Here is an 8,913-nt window from a genome sequence, read left to right on the forward strand (position 1 = left end):
TACAGCTATTGGCTGGCTGTGCCGACAAATAATCGATGTCCAAAAGCTATTGGCTGACATCCGTTTCTGAATCTAAATGTCAACCACATGTGTCAGTGATTCTTCCTGAGGGTGCAAAGTGATCAGTTTGACTTCACTCGCATATGCAGCCATCTGAGGACTTCTGAACATGGACAGAAATGTACAGCATGATCAACTGACGGTTGATGATTCTGAAGTCCGGTAGGGATAACCAAAAACCTGTCACTTTGAGGAACACGAAGCTCTAGCGTGCTATGGAAGTTTCCGGAAAATGGAAAAAATTAAATTTTGCAGGGAAAGTTCCACACTATCAAACAGTCGGTGGGCTTCGGGAGCAGGTTATTACACAGCTTTTCTTGTGTTTGTTGAAGGAAAGCGAACACATAAATTCGAAAACAACTTATCGGTGCTGGTAGCTCGGTGGATGTCTGTTCACGAAATTTTACCAAAGTGCACTTTATTGGTTGAAAACCATTTCTAGACACAATAGTCTGCATTTGCTCGCACAGGATACTCTTCTAACGAGAGGTCAGACGTTTATTGCGACTAGCCAATTAGACAGCGACAAGATACCGATCGATACCAACGAGTGCGTGGCGTGCACTTTCCGTTGGCTGGGTTCTCTATCCAATCGGATATCGGATCCTCTTGCTCACCGGAAATTTGATTGCCTTGTTCCGCTCCCTACACTCTCTGCCAACTAAACTGAGACCGTCAGTAGGGTTCCCGAACTCGTATTTGTTGGATTTCTTCGTTCCGTTTTGGATACCTCCAGCAGCCGTTGGTCTTTTTTCATGATATTCTTCAACTAACTTTGTAACCCAAAAGCAGCGTCAAGTCTCATTTTGTTATATCTGCTACTGAATCACCAATCTGTTGTATCTGCCGCTGACCCGCTCCAGTGCCTACTTGCCAAAAAAGACTCACAGAAGGGAACACAACAGCTATATTCCGAACAAGCGAATCCGACAACGTGAGTGCGTGCGAGTACGAAAAGCACAACGGTCTCAAGCTATTTTTTGGAAGGACACTGTCTGAACTTGGCCCACTGCAGACGCACACGTCTGGCTTTGGTACGAGGCTGTGACGCGCTGCATGTTGAGGGGTTGTTGTCTGTCTGGTCAACATCTAGCAGAGCTGAGAGTCTCAGCAGATTTTGCGCATTTAGTGATTGATTTCAGGAAGCTGACCTTCCTGATACATTTGATACGGTATTCGAGATGTCGCGTCATTATTCTCTTGAATGGTACTGAAAACCAATGATAGTTTTCGCTCTTCTTGAGCCCAATCCCCTAGTTTCCGTCAACCTTGAACACTAGTTGAACGGAATTCGCAAGATTAAACCAATCTGGTTCTGAATCCTAACTGAATCTCTCATTTATGGCATTATTCAGGTGAAAGCGCTGCATCTTGGCCGTTTACTGTTTCAGTGGGCTCCAGATGTCGCAGTGTTACTTTCTTGAAGGAAAGCACCCCAAAGATTACTGATTACTCTTCGGCAACTTACGAATTGACCTTCTGATTAGATTCCCGAAAACCGATCATGAGCATTCGAGGAGTTCTCAGCACCCTTGTGAAATTTTTCTTCGGGATGAACACAGTTCACCACTCCTCTAACATGGTAAAAACCGACAGTTTTCGTTTCAATGATGGCGGATTTAACCTCTCTAAAGTCCTCGTACGACAGTTTCTTGACGGGTTTTCCACTCCAATCTCTTTGTATAGAACCCTGGAACAGTTGCACGATAAGGACAGCCGAACGTAGTTTTCACTTGGTTAGTTCACGAATCACGCCAACTCGACGGTACGATGAGGACGCATTTTTGAGTTAATGTAATCTAGAATGCACTCGGTTCATGACACGATCTTTTCATGGTCATCCAGATAATTTGCATTTTGCCGTGTCAGTGGTAAACAAGTTCACATTTTCGAGCGAGTGCAACAGGAGCAAATAAAAAAATAGCGCAGTTAGACTTGTATTAACAACATCTCGTTCGAGGTTAACACTAAAAATCACCTAGTCACCCTGTTTCAGAGCCGGCCTCCCTTCTTACACATTGACGTATTCCCTCTTATGCCCCACTCCAACCTAGTTTGAATACTCTCTCCCAGGTTCATACGTCCGTAGAACAAACGGAAGTACGAAGTGTATCTTCACGTAGAAAGTCCTCCACACATTTGGGGCACCACAATGAAGCAGCGGGATGTGCTGGTGGAACGGCGATACTACTGATGGGATTGACATGCGAGTACTATGTTTCCTTCTTGTAAATCCGCTTGAAAACAGAGATCTATTGCGGATTTGTGGAGTTGCTTTGTGGCATTTGCTTGGAATTGAACAACACTCAACGAATATCCAGGAAAGTTCAGGAAGACGCGTTCAAGAAAAGATGGATGTTGAGTTTTTGTAATTAAGATGCATATGAGAACTTTGGTTTCCTGTCCCATCGTCTTTAAGTGGTCTAGTCGGCATTTTCAAATAAAATGGCCGGGCAGCAAAGGTGTGCTTTCTTTCACTGGTACAGTAATCGCTGGTTGGCCAAGGCAAGATGAGGACACTTGTTTTTGTCCATTGCGACTTACTCCGATGTGTGGCCATTTGATAACTTTCTGCTCATGACGAAAAAAGCAGCGGAAATCTTACCGATCAAATGAATTTAATCTGTTCGTCATCAATAACGCATGCGTAGGTGCCTGTTGGGAACTACGTCGCTTGAAGTTGCGATGAAACAGTTCTCAAACTTATATATCTTCGTAATGTACTACTCATAAGGTTGCTGAAAATCCGTCGACAGCAACCTTATGAGTAGAACACTACAAAAATATGCATGTATCGCGATTACTTGATTATCGTAGCGACTGAAACATGAGCGGCCTGGTGCATAAGGTTGCTGAAAATCCGTCGACAGCAACCTTATGAGTAGAACACTACAAAAATATGCATGTATCGCGATTACTTGATTATCGTAGCGACTGAAACATGAGGCGGCCTGGTGCAGCTCATTCAGTTACCTGAGAACATCACAAACGAGAGATTCAGTTGCGCTCCAGGTGAGTCTCTCGAAAAAAAACAAATTAGTTTGCAAATGAGTGTACACTCGCTAGTTTTCAAACTTGACTGTTGCACCTGGCAGGTATCAAGGAATACCAGTATGCCATCAGTCGCTATTAAGTAACCAAAGAGCCCCTGACACAACGTGGGTAACGAAGCTTCCCTGATCTACTGATGCGTAACTAAGACGCAATCTGGACAGCTTTCGTCTGATTGACACGAATCTGAGGAACAGCGAACTGGAGAGTTACAGTCCCATGGTAATTCGTCAATTGGACTAGGAGCCCTGAAACCCGGATATCCTGCAGTTTGGCCTGACTTACTTCAAAAAAACATCGTCTACCAAGTATTTCCTTCACCCTATAAGTACCAGCTAAGCTACTAGGATTGTGTCTCTGTCAAGACTCTGTCCAACCAGCTGCTGATTTCGGATACCTGCGCAAGACGTCAGGTGGAAATAATTCAATCGTTCCACTAACCCCAGTGCAGAACTTTAACGAACAGCGTTTTGTTCACAACTGAAGCATACTGGTCCGTGTGAAATGAACGAATTTAACATAGCAAAGTGATGTCTTTGTGCCACGAGTTCTTTTATCAATTTTACGATTCTTTGAATCTGTCGGAGTTGAAACCAGAGCAGGAATCTTGGGATCATTGCCGTCTAGTGAGATCGAAAGTATGAAAGACATGGCGAGACGGTTCAGTGGTTAGAGCGCGAGTTTGCTGACCAGAAGTTTCGTGGTTCGAACCCGACATCTGCCTCTCGACTTACCCTGTTTAGGCTTGGGCAACCCGGCAGTATCCCAGCCCTCGCGCTTCCTTCTGGTGGCATGGCAATTAGGTACCGAAAGAGTGCTACAGCTGAACAATGTCCTAGCTGGCTAACTTCATCTTAGCATTGGTTATATCCTTGGTTGTTGTTCTGTTCACCTAGCTTGGCAGTTGCAATGCAACTGGCAACAGACCGAGAACCCGCTCCACGTATACTATGCAACATCTTCACTAGTTATCAAAGTGACTGCTTCAACCGATCACGAATTTCCTGCTTCGTTAAGAAGTCACGGACTGACCACCCATGAGTCGTCTTCGCTTGGAGTAGAGGACCCTCCGAGCCAAACGATCCTCTAATATACGAGTTACATTGCCTTACCGACGCAACCTACACAGGATGACCAGCTCAACTACCAGGGTGTCTGCCATTCCTGAGGAACCATCAACCGTATCTCAGAGTTACTTATCTGCTGTTTGCATCATACCCGCGTGATCCTTCTGTTACGCGGTTAGTGAAACAAAGTGTCTGCGTGTAACAGCTATCTCTCTGGTCCGTTAAGTAGGACGGTCGGGTCACAGCACTGTACAGTCTACCATTGAGAGTCAAACTGATGTCACGTAGGTGCCATAAATTCTGCGGATTGGAAAGTGCTTTCCCGGTCTTCCCGATTAGTAAAGTGGCTTCGTCCTCTACCAATCCACCGAGACTCATTCAGTTGTTCGGATAGACGGATGATCTATTACATCGATCAGGTCTGANACACTTCACTTTCCATGTGTGAAACACATGCCGAACCATGTGGAGAAATTATTTGGGTTGTTTAAGGTTGTTTGAGTTTCTAAAGGATCTGATTCGCGGAGAGCTATATCATTCAGGATTATTTTGATCCTCGGGGTGTCAGAGGCGATTAGAAAAGCCACAATTAACACACTGGTTACGAACAAGGTCAGTGGAGGGCGCTGTTGCGTTACGTCATTGGGTGTTCTGAACTCAGGAGAGGGCTTTCCGCGGACAGGCACGAGCCCCCGTGATTCCTTCCGAAAGCATGGCAGTTAGGCACCAAAAGGTTGCTACAGCTGGACAATTTCTTTTATTTTTTTTGTAGCTGCCGCCTGTTTCAAATCATTCAAACACAAAAGTAAGACTTTTATAAAAAAAATCAAAAAGGTGGGGACTACTTGCATCATCCTGATATAACTGAGGCGTAGATCGGGGGTAATTTCCTCGTCACTTTTAAAATGGACATTGTTTACCTAATACACTACTCATAGGTTGCTGAAAACCCCCTGACAATCCACGACGGCTTGCGCCCTTCTTGGGGCTGATCATGTAGATACAGTCGCGGAGGTTCCGTCAAACTTATGTTCTACTTGGATCCAAATTGCACGAAATTCGACCTACACACCCATCTGCATAACAATTCAGTCTTGACGAGAGGCCCACCTGGAACATAGCTGAGTCTTTCGTTTATTCTGTTCTTCTCGATTATAGCATCATCTGAAAAATACACTCAGTTGAACACGTACATCAACCTGGTCCCAAAAGGGTTTGCCGTCAGAACCAAACTGATATGCATATGAATTTTATGGCTTTACAAGTAGTACGTTTACTCCAGAAAACACGGTGTACCATCGCGAACTACCTACCAACGAAACAGGGTGGTTTTTATGCTGCCCCTCTGGTTAAACGACATCACAAATAAGCTATTCAGCGAGGATTTATTTGACTCATTCAAAAAAACTAAATTAGTCTGTAACCGAGTGTAGTTCACGAACTGCGCGAAATTTCGGTTTGAGACAACACAAGTTTGACAAAAATTCGTGAATTGCGCCAACTCGATGAATCCTAACAAGGATGAAACCGATGGTGGGCTATCAAGGAGTTTCAGCAACCTTGTGAGTAGTTTCATTCGATAAATATAATATAATATTCCGAGTATCATGCCAACATGTGCGACAGTTTTGGACCACACGGATGGAAACACAGTCTTTTAGTCACCTAAATAAATACATGGATGGACGGATAATAATATCATCGTTTTCCCTCATTTTGCCATGTGATTTCTGGTATGAATTGGAACATTGCTAAGGGAATTAATCTATGCTTTCTTCTCATCAATCGGCAAATCAACAAAAACAAGAGAGTTAACTAAGTTTCTTGCTTGACATTTATTTCAACAGAACGTGAGTAAGTTGACGATATTTATACAGATATCGTTTTTGTCGGACTGCTTTCAGTCATGGCCTGACTCGTTTTTTCAACTTTGGCAATCCCCACAGCCATGAATAGGCGGGACGTGTTTTAGCTCGTTTTCCCTTCTTCCCATCACAAAAATAGAAACATCGCGGACTGTACATCGAGAAGTAGACGAATCCAACCATGTTGGCGGTACTTGTTGCTGCGTTTGCCAGACACTGGTAGAACCTGAAATTTAAAATTGAGGGGGAATCGAAACGACACAAAGCGCTTCAAGTTGAGCAACAGAGTGAGCATACAAAGAGAAACGATTGCGCCGGTAGCCTATTTGAATCTGCTTCGCTTTTTACATCTTTATTTTTGTCAGGACGTGCCCAGAGAGTGACGCATTTCCAAGGTCACCATCGGTACGACACGTCCGGAAAGCAGATGCGTTGGCGGTGCTCACCAAACACGGCTTAGCAACATACGACCCGTGGAGTGGGTCTGAAAGTTCACGACCAGAACACCTCCATTGGTTGTACAGAACGAGCAAGTGAACGACCATATTTGGCCATTTAGTCATCCTATTTGCTCACAGTCTGTATGTTTTGTCCTGACAATACAGCCGTGTTTCCAGTTCTCTGTATTCTCCTTATCGCGTAGTCTGGCAGACTCAGTGCAGGCGTAACCAATAGACGGCCGCCCACGATACAACAATATCCGAAACGACATGCGTTTAGTTCATCCGGATACGGGCCGCGGTTAACTCAAATGCATCCGTGTGTGATTCGAAAGTGGGTTGCCAAAATGGCGGCACAAGGTTGTATCTACTACACCACCCGAGCTCGTGGTCTTCACGGATCTCCAAGCATTAGACTTCCTGGAATCTGTGGCGCACTAAATAGGCTTAGAGTGACACTTCTACCCCTCCGCTTCCCAACTATAAATGAGATACGATGGTGATTGAATGTAGTGTTATGCGGTATCCTATTGGCCATTGTATACCAAAAAAGGACCAGTGTGCTCAAGTACCATGATACTAGAAAGTTTGCAACTAGCCCTCTGAAACTCCACTGTCATTGTGTTGTATGTTACAAGGGATACATAGTGGACTCTTTGATCAGTCTCTGGTCAGTATTTCGAAATATCTTTGCTAGGAATCTTCGCCCATACAAGCGAGTGAAGTCGACTAACTTGAAATTTCCCCTTCTGTTCGGTTAAAAAACGATTCTTAAAAAAATCACACACAAAATGGAGCAATTCAGACTGCAGAACACTCGCCTATTTCCTAGCAAGCGCCTCTGATACTGCGGGATCTTATGCGTCGGCAAAACGTCTGCAGTAATATAAACCAATGAAATTAGAGCAGCAGCTGGTCACGTGAACACACCGTGATGATCAGCTGACGGGTAGATTCTGCAGGATAACGCAAAATACACTCTGTAAAAACGAATAATTCCGACACGAATTTTTCGTAGAAAATCAAATACTCGCCTTCTCTCACAGCTGCAATGCATCAACGGTCCAATTTGTGGGTTTGTTATTCCATACTTGGATTCTCCCGACCAGACCACCCATTTGCATCTATCGTGTTCATAGCAGCATTGATCGGTTTCCCATTCAGGACCGAGGGGTGCATCTTGATCACTTTCTGGAGCTACGTGCAACAAGTGAGAAATATCAGTCTTGGGTTCAAGCCATACGCTCATTTTATGGAAGGACCACTCAAGCAGAACATAAGGTTGACGGAAACTAGGGGACTGCGCCTACCTGATGAGCCCCAAGGAGGGCGAAACCGGTCGTGGGCTGTCGAAGAGTTTTCAGCAACCTTGTGAGTAGTTTCCTTTATGAAAAGGATCATTCTACTTCGGAAGGACTATTGTTTGAGTTATCCATAAATGCTGTTACCTTTTTTTAAGATATATTGTGGTAATCCAGGGTTTAAAAACAGGACATCTCGCAAGAGGCACTCACAGACAGCGGTTGTTTGCTGTGGATCCTAGGTAAAGAGCTCAGTCTACCGTAATAAAAGATAAAACTTTTCAATTTAAGGCAGCTGGGATATTTACCACGCAGCTTCAACCACCATCTACAAAGGAAAGCCATGCGTTTTCACGCCCAAACCCTGTTGCCACGAGGCTCGAAGTAGACAAGATGTGACTTGACAGAGCTAAATGGAAGTCACTACCGTTGAGTAAAGTTCTGTCGGCTCTTAGCGCGTTCGTGGGTGCGATATGAATGAATAGCCCTGCTCATATGTCACTCCACATAAAGTGGCCGGTGAAAATTCTCATTAGCAGGCTTCGTGACAATATATTGATGGCTTGTCCAGCCAGTGCTTACCCACTCTATGTGCTCTCCAAATCCCCAATGACTTCACGCCGAAGCGAGCAAAAATCAGGCTGGAATCACTGATTGAAGAACCATTCGAGAATTTTCACATAGATGAGATCAAATCTGATCCTTCAAACGTCGATAAGCCTACAAACAAAATAAAGAAAGGCGCCTGATACCCTGGGTCCCGATTGAAAATAAGTAAGTCTTTCCACCCATTTGCGAACAAATCTGGTTTTGCGAGAACCCCAAGAAGGGCAAAACCAGTCGTGGGATATCAAAGAATTTTCGGCAAACTTATGAGTAGTGCATTGCGTAACTTTTTCCTGTTAGAAAATGACACCTAAATCCTAAGACTCCCCTTCAGGCCTACCGGCTTCGTGTGATTCTTTCGAAGCCGGTCCGTATTGTCTCAGTATGTTTTCATAAAGGAAACTACTCACAAGGTTACTGAAAACTCTTCGATTAATTATTATGGTTGACTGCTCGGAAAACGATAGATGGTCTATTCGGACACCGAGATAGCCGGTAATATTCAGCTCGACAGTCATTCGCT

Source organism: Opisthorchis viverrini (genome assembly GCF_000715545.1).
Source record: "Opisthorchis viverrini unplaced genomic scaffold opera_v5_105, whole genome shotgun sequence".
NCBI lineage: Eukaryota > Metazoa > Platyhelminthes > Trematoda > Opisthorchiida > Opisthorchiidae > Opisthorchis > Opisthorchis viverrini.